Below are 13,194 nucleotides of genomic sequence, written 5' to 3' on the forward strand. Positions count from 1 at the left end.
ACAATCTAATTTGGTAAAACTGTGTAACTATGTAACTTGAAGTCGGGTCTAATTTGAAAAAAACGGTCCAGTTATAATTCGAATTCTAGTCAAATTTAGAGAAGAAAAAAAATGTGCAGCTATAACTCTAATTCTAATCTAATTTCGAAAACCTGAAAATCATGTAGTTGTCCAAGTCCGGCTCATAAAACCCCTGGGGTAATCGGATGAGCCCCGGTTGTTAGGCACCGCTCCAAGGTAAAATACAAAGCATGCTAACAGTTGTGATTCTGACATACCTTCAACTTTTTACCGCTCACACTTCTAGGAAGATTGTCAAAATAAAGTCTAAAGTTGCAGAGAGACATTAGGATTTTTTCTGTTTTGCCCGTTTGGCATTGTTGATCTTTTCACGTTTCTTCCATGCTATTGCGTTGAGACCGTCCGCGGCTCGCGTTCCTACACAAAAAAAAACACAGCCGGTCATTGTAGTCACCATTGCAATTTACTACAAGTGTTAATCGGATGTGGCTACTTTCGAAGTAGATTCTCGATTAGAGCAAAATGATTCACACGTTACACAGGAAGAGTCTTGGAAACCATTTTCAACTACAACGACACAGGGGGCTGTAACTCGGTAAAATAAGTGTTGTAACTTATCTCAAAACTACTCTGTAGTTTTCAAAATCAAAATGCAATAGTAAGTACCGTAGCACGAGCTTTGCCACAATAATGTCCGACAGGAGTGCTACACAGGTACGCTATTGAGATATATTCTGACTTTGGTGATTTTAAAGATGTAACTCGATACGACCTATACAGCATCACCCAAAAATTCCAGGAATACCGGAACACCAACACGCGAATCGTCAAGTCAAAGTCGTGAGACTGGTAAGAACTCAAAACAACGTTTCCCAAAATCTACAAGAACTTATTCGGAGCAATTCATAGCGCCCAGATTTGCCCGCAATGAATATAATCGCGGACGGTGTAATTGTGTCTATATAAATAACATGCCTATGAATAAATTGCCCTTAAACTTTTACCACAGCTCCAATAAGCATCGTATTAATGATATAATTTTAAGCCTGCTATGATACGATAACCTACACATGTACACGATCTTGTAGGCGTTCGCGTGTATGATATCAATTACGTAAAATAAATCGCACAAACACCATGGCGGATTAGGTTCACAGAATTATCGATTGGTCGGTTGGCAAGTTGACTAGTTGAGGGTTTCAATAATTTGTGAAATCAGATAATGAGTCTATGGTAGAGGTATGCGGAATTGGTAACACAAATTTCGGGGGGGGGGGGGTCCGCCAGTTATTTCACCACAATAAAAGTGAAAGAGTGTACGAAGACAATTCAAAAAATAGTCAACGATTGTAGCAGACTTGGACCATGCATTTCTATAGACTGGTTATAACGAAATTCTAATTTTTCTTCTTCAGGTTTTCGTGAAAATGTGATAGCGCAAAACGAGCAAAGCTTTGTTACGGACATTTGCCATCTTCATGCTTCTGAATTCAACTGATCTTTATTTTTGTTGTGTTTATTTCTGAATAGGAATCGGATTCCATTTCCAAGTACATTGCGGGCCTTTTGCAGGACTTCGATCACGTGACTAGATACGCATAGCAACAACAAATTGGTTAGCAAGCTACTTTCTCGGGCACCTGCTTCAGTGCTAAATATCGCATAGTGTACTGTTGATTTCTGGTTGTAAACGTTTCGGAAATTTGTTGTAGAAGTCATCAGAGATTCACCTATGCTAGATGTCAATCCTGTACAAAGCATTTAGAATGATATCGTCAGAATTACGCAGAAATCCATCGGTAACGTAGTCGTATTACGGTACTCAACTCTGATCATATGTACTTAAATTTATGCATTTGAAGTAAAGCGATTGGCTTATATTCTGGTAAGAGTATTTGTTAGTTCAAGCAGTACTATTTGTCTGTTGTGGAGCCTGATTTTGGATGGAAGATATGGCTGAAGCAGCCGGGACCCGCAAGGATCAGGATATACTGTCTGCTGGTTTGGGTGCTGGCGTGCTGCTATAAAACAAATGTCGCTGAACACATAGGAAGTATCTTTTGGGAGAACCTGCCGTCAAGACTAAGCAAATCAGTGCACTTTATTGTTGCCTTATACAATGCCAATTTTATTACCACTACTTCGCAACTGCGATTGAAGTGGATGTGGCAAATCACACTCGATTTTGATAAATAGTTGATGTCACATATGTGCGATATTTAGCGAACTAAGGGAAGTAACTGTCATATAACTCTTAGAGCAGTTCAAACGCAGTGACAAGATCGGTCATCCTATACCCAGACGTGGTCATTGTTGGGAACCAAGTAGAAGTAATGCCTTAATTTATACTCCAGTACCAGTAGCACTAATTACTTCCAGGACATGTCCAAAGTACTTCAAGTGGAAGTAGAAATTAATTTCTGAAAAGCGGTCAAGAAATTCGTTAAATGAAGAAGATTTGGTTGAGGGTCACTTAGTTTTAGAAATTGATGCCATGTGACAACTGTAAACATTGCATGTTGCATCTTCTTGATCAACGCAAAAGGGTGATGACACCACAAATATGTGCAATTTTCAAAAATTAATTTAGTTACCGTGGTACTGGGGCTATTTGGCCCAGTTGTTATGACAACCTCACGCTTGAAGGGGATGCAATCATGCGCCAAAGCTACTTTCTAGTTGACAAAATCCCAAACCTGACAAAAAAGTACTACCTAAAAAGTGTCAAGTAGAAGTGGAAGTAGCCTAAACTCATAATGACGCTAGTACTCAGGTAAAATAGTACTTCGTTGCTGACCCCCTCTGTGTATTGGCTCAACCAACTCAGAAACATCCTCTAAAGACGACTAACATTGTTTCTTTCGCATTGACTCCGTAATATTCTGAACTGATGATATTCTTTGATCCATTGAATTTACAAATAAACTTGCAAAGAAGATCGATTTATTATTATTTTTGTGTATTCGATACCCAGAGCATAAGAAATAGTTGAATAAAAATGGATGTTAACCTTATCAAGTTCAATAACTGCCGAGACTGTTATGCCTATGTATTTTCCTCTACCTCCATAGCCACTTGTCTAGACATATTCATAGCATTCACGGAAGAGCGCTTGTCTTGCTGTACACAAATGAAATATCATTTTCAAAGCAGACATCAACATCGGGAAAGAAGTTCAGGACAGTTAGTCCATAGCAATTTACAACGTTGTAAATTGCTATGGTTAGTCAGTGGTCAGATCATCTGCAGACATTTTCTGTTGGCATGAAACCACGCTGCCTTCCACCACATGACCAAATTTTATGTGGTGATAATAATTGGCTCCAGGCTGAATTCTTGACGAGGGCATCATCAATTTCTTAGTTGCCTATGTTCGGCTCTCTTGGGATAATCCATCAGATCATTAATCCGTATGCATGTGATATAGCCATATGTCTTGAAACTCAAGATATTTGCACTGTGCCATAGAGTGAAGTATTCCAATCCAGGCAATCAATCAAGTGATCCAGGCCCCGGGACAGTCTGTTTCACCCTCAATTGGAGCTGATGATCATTTTCCTTCGGGTAGTGGCACTTGGCAGCATGACAGAATGATCAATAACTTGTAATATAGGTGTAGAGGTCTAAATATTTTGAATTGTTTAACTGAGAAGTCATACAATAGCTTGGGATATTTAATATATATATGGTATGTAGCACATTGCATGAATTCATAACACATCAACGTACTGGCACTGGCAGTCATTGTCTCTTAGGCTTAAAAATAGCAGTATCCTATATATATTGCAATCGATATCAATCATCAAAATGCTGCAATGATTACCAACTACCGCTACAATACAACTATAGTATACTATCCACACCTAACTTGATGCTGCAATAAATATCACGCAGTCAATGTCCTGCAATGTCGAATTTTGTGTCATAAAATCATAGTTGACTACCAAATAACGGCTACAATGTCGATCATTTTGATGCAAGGAGTTTACATAGTTCATGAATCAAAGACATCCAACATATTTGAATCCTTGCGCATCTCCATGACACTTGCGAACGTTTACAGCCCGAAAACGATAATATACTGTACCGGTATCCGAAATACGGCTACGTTAACGACGGATTTCTGCGTAATTCAGACGACATCATTCTATGTGCTTTGTACAGGATTGACATCTAGCATAGGTAAATCTCTGATGACTTCTACAACAAATTTCCGAAACGTTTACAACCAGAAATCAACAGTACACTATGCGATATTTAGCACTGAAGCAGGTGCGCGAGAAAGTAGCTTGCTAACCAATTTGTTGTTGCTATGCGTATCTAGTCACGTGATCGAAGTCCTGCAAAAGGCCTATTCAGTAATTTCAATTCTAATCTCATTTCTAGTTGCACTGAGCGAGCTCTACAGCCAACGCGCGGAAAAGATTTCCTTACTTTGCTTTCGCGATGACCAACAAGTCGGTGTACGGGGAAGCGAGTGGCGCAGTTGGTTAAACACTGCAGTCACGACACCAATGGTTGCTGGTTCGAGTCTCGGCTCTGCCATGTTTCTATGGGTCGGAGGTTTATCTAGGCTCCTCATCGCCGACCTCACTGCTCGAGCGGTGTCGTACGAAAAGCCCAGACGGATAAAGTGAAGTCGAGCTTTCAATAATCGACAGCAACAGATACTGAAGTGGACGCACGGAAGAGAGAGTGAAAGATGGTGAATGCGTGCGAGGCTGGAAGTCGTCCGCGAAGCGTACAAAAGTGAAACAGACCAACGAACTTTACAACATTCATGTTCTGGGCACAAATGACCAAATAGGCGATAAGTGCCAAATACTGTTCAATAAAAACAAAACAAAAACGAGTCGGCGAAGAGGAAGAAGTATCTGTCTTGCGTCTGCATCCCAGCTGTTAGTTGAACCTTCCCCTCCATAACGTCTTCCCGTTTCGTTAAATTCAGCGTAGCGCCCTGGCTTCCGAATTTCAAGCTCAGACGCAGGTGGTTCGTGTTTGGAGAGTGTGTGCCGCTATTGTCCTCTTTACCGGGGAAGGCGTAAGGGGGCTTGGCGGTACGTCCCAGCACGGCCCTGGTCACGATACTGGGTGCCGATTGGCGCCTTTGGGCCATTTTCTTAAATTTCGCCTGGAATAATAAGATTCTCGCGTTAAATCGAGGCTGTACTCGATTATTTTTAGCGAAGGTACAGTTACAAAAGCTCAAAATTCTCTCCGGTCAGAACAATATTGGATTTTGAGCCGATACCGATAAAGCCAATAAGTAGCACCTTCACCGCAAACTCCGATATATTCAGTCGATATTTAAAGATATGACATCTAGTTTGATAGGATGTCACAAAAATTGCCGATGCACCGTTGGTTTTTTAATCTCCAATGTCCGATAACGATATTTCTGTCAACGTGTAATGTCGGGCTCTATAGTAATACCTCTCATGAAATGATTCACAATCATATAAATGTATTATGATATATCTGTATACAAAAGCCTGTAAACGGTAATGCATTTAATGTTCTGTAAGTCGGAGTTAGCGGCATTGATGTTCATATCGTACTAAAATGAGGCCATCAGTCTACTCTAAGCTTTACATACTAGCGAGAGTAAAGTATTTGCTGAAAAATTGAGCTCAGTTTACAACGCTTCCTTGAATAGATGACTGGAGGTACCAAGTTTGAGCATTGATTTCAAGACAACATTCGTTGCAGCATATACCACGATCACTGTGCTTTCTAAGGGCAGATCTTTATTCCATTTATATGTATTAAAGTTCTTATTTATTAAGTAACCAATATTTTCATGGCGACAGAAGGAGTTCCTTTACAATCTTCAAATTTTTCATTGATATATATTGCTATACGTGTGTCATATTTGTGTCCATGCATTGCATATTTTTAATTTGACACCCGTTTTCCTTTGTTATGACAACCGCACAGTTACCAGGACAGCAGATTTCGTCTGGCATTAGTTTTAAAGTGACGTTGTTACGTCATACTTCGTCAAATTGGCATTCATTGAACTCTGTTTAATTGTTTATGTTCAAATATTCGTGTCACTATCACTATGCAGTTAACAATTCATAAGGAACTCACGAAGAGTCTTCGAGCTTATAAACTATACTACAATGAATGTAGACTTCAAAATACCAATGATTAGTGTACGCAATTTACAATGTGTGTCGCTAGCATAAAGCCAGTGCCAGAAACGTATCATGTTCGCATCGAAGGAAAATATTGGTGGCGGAATCTACAATCAAAGCCGTTATCACCGCATCGCCATGTCTTCCTGCCTGACAACAACGCGTTGGATTATTATTGTCAGATCTCCAGTCTTTCAATACAACATCCATTGTAGCAGTATATTTATTAAACTCGAAGACTTTTCGGGTGCCTCTTTTCAAGAGTTATCGGCACACTAAAGGGATTTAAACAGATTTAAAAGCAAAACCAAAAAGGCAAAGTATGACGCAACAATCAAAATCACAGACCATGAAATTCGCATCGTATCAATGGCAACAATAACAAACTACGAATATAGATAACTAACCTACGGATAGATAGCCAACAGCCGTCGTCACGCTTGCTTGCTCGGAGGAAAATACTGCTCAGCAATCTGAACTCAACGTAATTGCCAATCCCATAGCTGACGACCCGAGCGCTCAAATTTAACAAAGTTGATCTTATTAGAAAGCTACTGTCGCACTGATTCCGAAAATATACATTAAACTTTCGTCAAGGCAAAGGAACCAGCCTGAAATAGCGTTCAAAGTCTGAAAATCGGCATTGTTCCAGACAATCGCATGGACGCACCACAATGACCATAACAATAACCCTTGCGTGTCCTCGATTGTTCAGAACAATGCCAATTTTCAGACTTTGAGGTGTATTTCGAGGCGGTTCCATTGCCCCGATCGGATTTGAATGTATATTTTCGGAATCAGTGCGACAGTAGCGTTCAAATAAGATCAACTTTATTCAATTTGAGCGCTCGGGTCGTCAGCTATGGGATTGGCAATTACGTTGAGTTCAGATTGCTGAGCAGTATTTTCCTCCGAGCAAGCAAGCGTGACGACGGCTGTTGGCTATCTATCCGTAGGTTAGTTATCTATACTACGAAGTATACGGACATACGGTACTATAGACGATTTCCAGCGCTCTGGCGCCAGTAGTGTATGACTGGCCAAGATTAGAACCAGCCACATTTTGCTCCCCTGACGAGGTTATTCGCCGACCTTTCTGAATACCGCGCCGTTGGAATGCAAGGAAGCCGCGTATATATAAGGTGATTTGATATTATTTTATGCTAATATCTTGTAAGAAGTTCAACTTGGAACCGTAAAGAACGTAGTTCTTGGCTTCTTATTGTCGCGAACAGATGCATGGCTACCGGTGTAGCCTATGCATATTCCACAGTTTTTACGTTTGTGGACATTGAAACGCTTGCACAGAAATCCACTTGATCGTGTCATTAAAGCTGAATTCAACGCTACTAGTAGACGAATTAAAACGCGCCAAATTAAATCCGTCCAATGTATTTCTTAGCTCATTTGATGTGAAAAGTCTTTTCACTAACGTACCATTGTCGGAAACTTTCGAAATCTGCGCGGACGCGCTTTATGATGGCACGCTTGAACCTCCGAAACTACCGCGTGAAATATTTCTTGAATTGTTGCAAACTGCTACTAGTAGCGTTGAATTCAGCTTTAATGACACGATGTTCCGTCAATGCAATGGTATTTCGATGGGTTCACCGTTGGGACCTACTCTGGCCGATATATTCGTGGGATACCATGAAAAGAAATTGTTTGAAAACGTCGCAAAACCTCTCCTCTATTTTAGATATGTCGATGACACCTTTGTTGGCTTTAAAAATGAGCGAGAGTGTCATAATTTCTTCGAAAAATTGAATTGTCTCCATCCAGCTCTACAATTTACCGTGGAAAAGGAAACTGATGCTGCCCTTCCCTTTTTAAACGTCTTAGTAGAGAGATCAGGACAAACGTTTTTAACGTCGGTGTACAGAAAACCTACTTTCACTGGTCATTATATTCGTTGGGATTCATTCTGCCCAAAGCGGCGTAAATTAAACCTCATTTCATCTCTCGTTAATCGCGCCTTGCGCCTCTGCTCACCGGAAAAACTGTCACGCGAATTGGATGATATCCACTTGATTCTCTCCAAAAATGGCTATCCGGACCACATATTAAAATGCTCCATCTCTAGGGTATTGAAAAAATCGGATACAGCTCCAAAATATGGCCCAGAAAAATGCCCGGCATTTTTACACCTACCTTGGCTAGGTAACGTGTCCAGCCGATTTGAAAAGCTTATTAAATCGGCTGTTCACCGTTGCTACTACAGCGTTAACACGCATGTAGTGTACACGACGAAACCCTTGTTACCCAACTCTCGAAAAGATGTACTTCCTGCCTTTGATGCAAGTAATGTTGTTTACCAATACAAGTGCCACTGTGATAGTAGGTATGTAGGACGAACATCTCAAAGATTGTTTGAGCGTATTAAGCAGCATATCCCAAAATTGATTCGGTCAAAAACATGCGCAAATGATCGCACGGAGCTCACACGTCAGTGCAAATTGGCTGCAAAAACAGACTGCTATGATGATTACCAAGCATATGCTTCGTCAATCGGTCAGCATCTGAGCGAAAACCTTGCCTGTGCACAGCACTATGATGACAATATGTTCACTGTCGTTGCGCGTGGTAGGTCTGTGTTTCATTTAAAAGTGTTGGAGTCTACTATTATTCAGTTGAGCAAACCTATTTTATGCAGACTGAAAGATTTCCTCTATAACCTACAAATTTCTCATTAGTGCGTGTTGTTCCGTGCGTGTAATTGTTTATTTACAAATTGTGCTGCTACTATAGTACCGTATGTCCGTATACTTCGTAGTTTGTTATTGTTGCCATACGATGCGAATTTCATGGTCTGTGATTTTGATTGTTGCGTCATACTTTGCCTTTTTGGTTTTGCTTTTAAATCTGTTTAAATCCCTTTAGTGTGCCGATAACTCTTGAAAACAGGCACCCGAAAAGTCTTCGAGTTTATTAAATATAATGCTACAATGGATGTTGTATTGAAAGCTATATTCAAGTTCTGTACCACGAACCAGCTATTTAAGATCTCCAGTCGCAGCGTATATTTTCAGACTTGACAAGGCGCTATCAAACACGTCGTAAGATCAGAAAGTGGGCCGCCTGCGATCTGTCTTTACGAAAGTAACACGAGTGCGATATATCTAGTGCTCGGATTGATGTACGCGTGCGCGCCATCGAATCCAGATACATTTCCGCTCTGCGTGCTGTTGTACGTAAGTGTTTCGCTTACGCATTGGCGAATAGTATGGCCTGACTTGAGTTTGTGATATCTATTCTAGTTGCGAAGCGGCTGACATCGTGAAAATATCGCGCATGCTATTCTTGGACACAGCTGTTGTTGTGATTATATCACGACACTGCGTTGTCCAAACAAATTCCTCGTCCAGCGAGCGGCAATGCGTGGAACATACGGGTGGCAAGACAATGACTTTGCTGTGTTATTTCAAACCGCGGTGACTTGGAAAAATCGACGTAGGTGGAGAGAGGCGCTATACTTCAGTGCAAGCCAACAGACTTCTACCAGCTACTAGAACTAGAACTAGAACTAGAACCAACGACCTTTGAAAGTAACTAAAACAAAACTAAGTAGATTCAATTCGGAAGAAGATCATTCATTTATATTTTATCGGAATCGCATCGCCTATCCACATCCACATCAACATCAGCAAAAGTTTGAAGTGGGAGGCGTTTCGACCCCCAAACCCACCCCTGGCTACGCCTCTGTTAGTAGCGATAAATCTACGGTACCAAATGGCTGCAAGAGCATCGCATAACAAAACAGCGGTATCACGATTCACGCTAAACGACGCGTTTTCTAGTTGTTTGGCAACTAAATTCTGTTTCTAATGCACCACTATAATTAGAATTACTAACTACTAAACTAAAATCCACAACTAAAACTAGAACCAGAACTACTCAAACATGCAGTAGGCTACTACCAGATTGCGTCTGCAAGGCAGTAAGCACCAAAATTGTTTTCTGCCGTTTGGAACGAACGGACGCGACAGATAGGTCTTCTGCTGTATTGTACACAAACTATGCATACTGCTTGGGAGAATATAACTCAGTAATTCGCCCTAATGTCCTTCGTCGCGCAACGCGCCCTAACACTAAAAGTACCAACCATTCCAAGCCTTTACATATACTCGAGGGCTAATTACTGTTATCAAAATAGAATATACTGGTTCATGCGAAAGCTATGCCGTGGGATCTAGTAAAGTGAGTACAGCTTTCTGGAAACAGGGTAGATATCCGGTGCAGTAACGGGAAGCGCCGACCGATAGTAGGGAAATAATTGATAGCCGGCGTAGTACTATGCCATTACAATTATGTTTCCCGACTTCACAGTACAGGTATATCGCAAAGGTTCATGTCCAATTGTCCATGGACTATCGCATTGAAATAATTGTCCCGCAGATCGATAACGTCGTTGTGTGTGAATCACATTTTTACATACCACTGGATTTGGATTTTCAACATGCGTAACTAGAACTAGAATAACGAACTTCAAAAATTGGCAACTAACTAACCGACAATATACGACTTACGAAATTGCAAATGATCGAATAAATAGTGAAGGTAGATTCGGCATTTCAAATGGACGGCGTTAGTTTGATATGACAGGGTTTCCGACCTCCAACCCACCCCTGACTACACCACTGTTAGCAGTGATGGCTCTGGGCTAGCAATGGCTGTGAGAACAACACATGAGAGAACAGCGGTTTCACGATTCACGCCAAACGACGACGTGTGTTTACTATAGTTTATTTACTACTAAATTATTTTTTAAATGCGCAACTAGAACTAGAACTACTCAAACAAGCCAGTTTCAGTTGACCGCCAACTTCCTAGATCGGTAGTTTGTGAAAGTCTCGTTTGAACAGTGAATATAGTCGCTTTCTTCGGTACAAGCTTTCTTTTGGTGTGACTTTGACGGGATACGCAAATCCCGGCAACTACAACGCATAATCTACAAAAGGCATTGAACCCACAAGATCCGGTCGCCGCCAATTATAGTCTCCAGGTCCGTCGCAAGGAACAAAATACGATCTCGTATATATCCGACTCAATGATGCAGCATCGTAGCGTCTTTCAAGTATGAATCCAGGGTAAAATCCCCAGCATAAATTCCATAATCAAGTAACGCCTCCCAATGCGACAATCACAGTCACTATGCTTTTCAGTATACTATACTATTATAAAAATCGCGCTCCCATAGCGTCACGAATGGTACGGTACCAGCTAAACAAAGATATCGAATAAATTGGAGGTCAACGCGGAACCCAGCCGATTTTCATAATGACATCAGCTGCAGCGTCTACAAACCAAGCTTGATTTCTGACCCTAGACATGTTGCTCTCAGTATCATGTGTACGGCTTCACGCTACGTTACATATTCGAGTAGGGTGGTCACTGCATGACGGAATTAGAAACACCCCATTCGCTAGTCTTCGAGAAAAATCTCAAAGTTTTGTTGAGGTAGTTACTTCGAAGAAACGCTAATGAGATTGAATTATATTCTTAATGAAAATCTACAAATCACTATTTCATTTTTCCAATGGAAAACACCAGTCATATAGCGCTCAGCTTTCGGATCAGTACCAATACCCAAACACACCGACCGGCATAGCATACAATATTCACAAATCGCCAACAATTGCATTCACAAAGATTATATCTATCGAGCACTCATACATAATGCAGGTATGAACCAAGGTGGTTCGTCAAATTTTGCCTTTTCACCGCAACCACAGTATTAATCCACACGATTGCAGTCATTAGCCATCATTACATTTTTAAAACCACCATATAGTTATTGTGGAATGGCTGGACTTAAGTACATTCCACAATAAAGCTTTATTATAGCAACGATTTTTGTGATAAGCGAGAATAGCTACTTTGCACACGAAGTGAGACTGAAAGATGTAAAATGTTCGCGTGTGTATCTTTCACGCTACCACAAAGAATATAATGCAAGCTCTACATCACAGATTATTTGGTATTCTGTTGACCACACCTATTTCATTGCACTTTGAGACAGTGCTATGGGTCGGTCGCGACTTCACATATATGTCATTCACTCTACCTCTGTACCAGATGTTTCGTATACTGTGATACGACAAATTGAGGGTTCAAGCCTTCCACGCTGGAGAAGAGTATCGAAACTATCAATCTCGCCCAGCCTCAATCAACACATGGCAGGTTTAGGTACCGCATAGATAGGTTGGCTCGCCTTAGCTGAATAACACATTCGCTCATATTTGTAATGGCGTAACCTCGTTGAACTATCATCACCATGCCAAATCGGATACGATTTCAAGTGGCAGAATCGCAAACCCGCAAACTTCGGCGGTAAAGCCGATTAAATCGTAAAACACAAACATTGCAGGATTCGCAACACGCCGCTATCTCACGAGCGTGTCTGCAAAAGTGACCGTCTAGTTGCGTTGCGAATCGGCAACGGAAGTTCCACGAAACGCTAGCCTCGACTCTAGACACGCTAATGAACGCGGCACATCTAACAGAAACTTGCTATCCGTCGCCAAGCTTAAACGCCCCGGAGGCTGAATTTATCTTTATCTTGCTTCTACGGTGCTGGTTCGGTTCCGGTATAGCGTATATCGAGCGGAACCGCGAAAGTATTACAGCCATCTAACCGTGAACGGTAAGTAAGCAAACTTCAACGTCGAAATGTTCATCACCTTATCAAAATTCGAAGCATCAAATACAAAACAGAAGTCTGTAAATCATTTCACCGTAATTTGCGACACAACTGAATGCCCCATACGCAGATATGGACTGGACATCTAGTTCTAATGTCATTTCTACGCTCTCGTGTTAATTATAAGCTAATTTCTGCTATACCCGGGGATGCTACAGGAGAACTATATCGTGCGAAACGAGCCAAGTTTGGTGTATAGAGACATTTGCCATTCTTGAGCTTATTAGAGTAAGCAGTGATTTCGATGTGAATCGTACTTTATTATTGCTGCATTTCTTTGTAATTCTGAATTGAATTCAACGAGTTTTTAGTCATTTTAATTCGAATCTAATT

General features: G+C 41.0%; 1 long non-coding RNA gene across 1 annotated transcript; it reads right to left on the reverse strand.

The window, feature by feature from the left end:
• Nucleotides 1–4,849: 4,849 nt before the first annotated feature.
• Nucleotides 4,850–11,389, reverse strand: LOC145459885 (uncharacterized). Its single transcript, XR_013921586.1, has 2 exons — nucleotides 11,132–11,389; nucleotides 4,850–5,152 (listed from the first exon to the last, which is right to left on the reverse strand). It is a non-coding gene; the product is annotated as an uncharacterized LOC145459885 (long non-coding RNA).
• Nucleotides 11,390–13,194: the final 1,805 nt, after the last annotated feature.

The sequence above is a fragment of the Botryllus schlosseri genome, unplaced genomic scaffold (genome assembly GCF_051294905.1).
Source record: "Botryllus schlosseri isolate E-star unplaced genomic scaffold, Bs_hap1 Bs21a, whole genome shotgun sequence".
In the NCBI taxonomy this organism is placed as follows: Eukaryota; Metazoa; Chordata; class Ascidiacea; order Stolidobranchia; family Styelidae; genus Botryllus; species Botryllus schlosseri.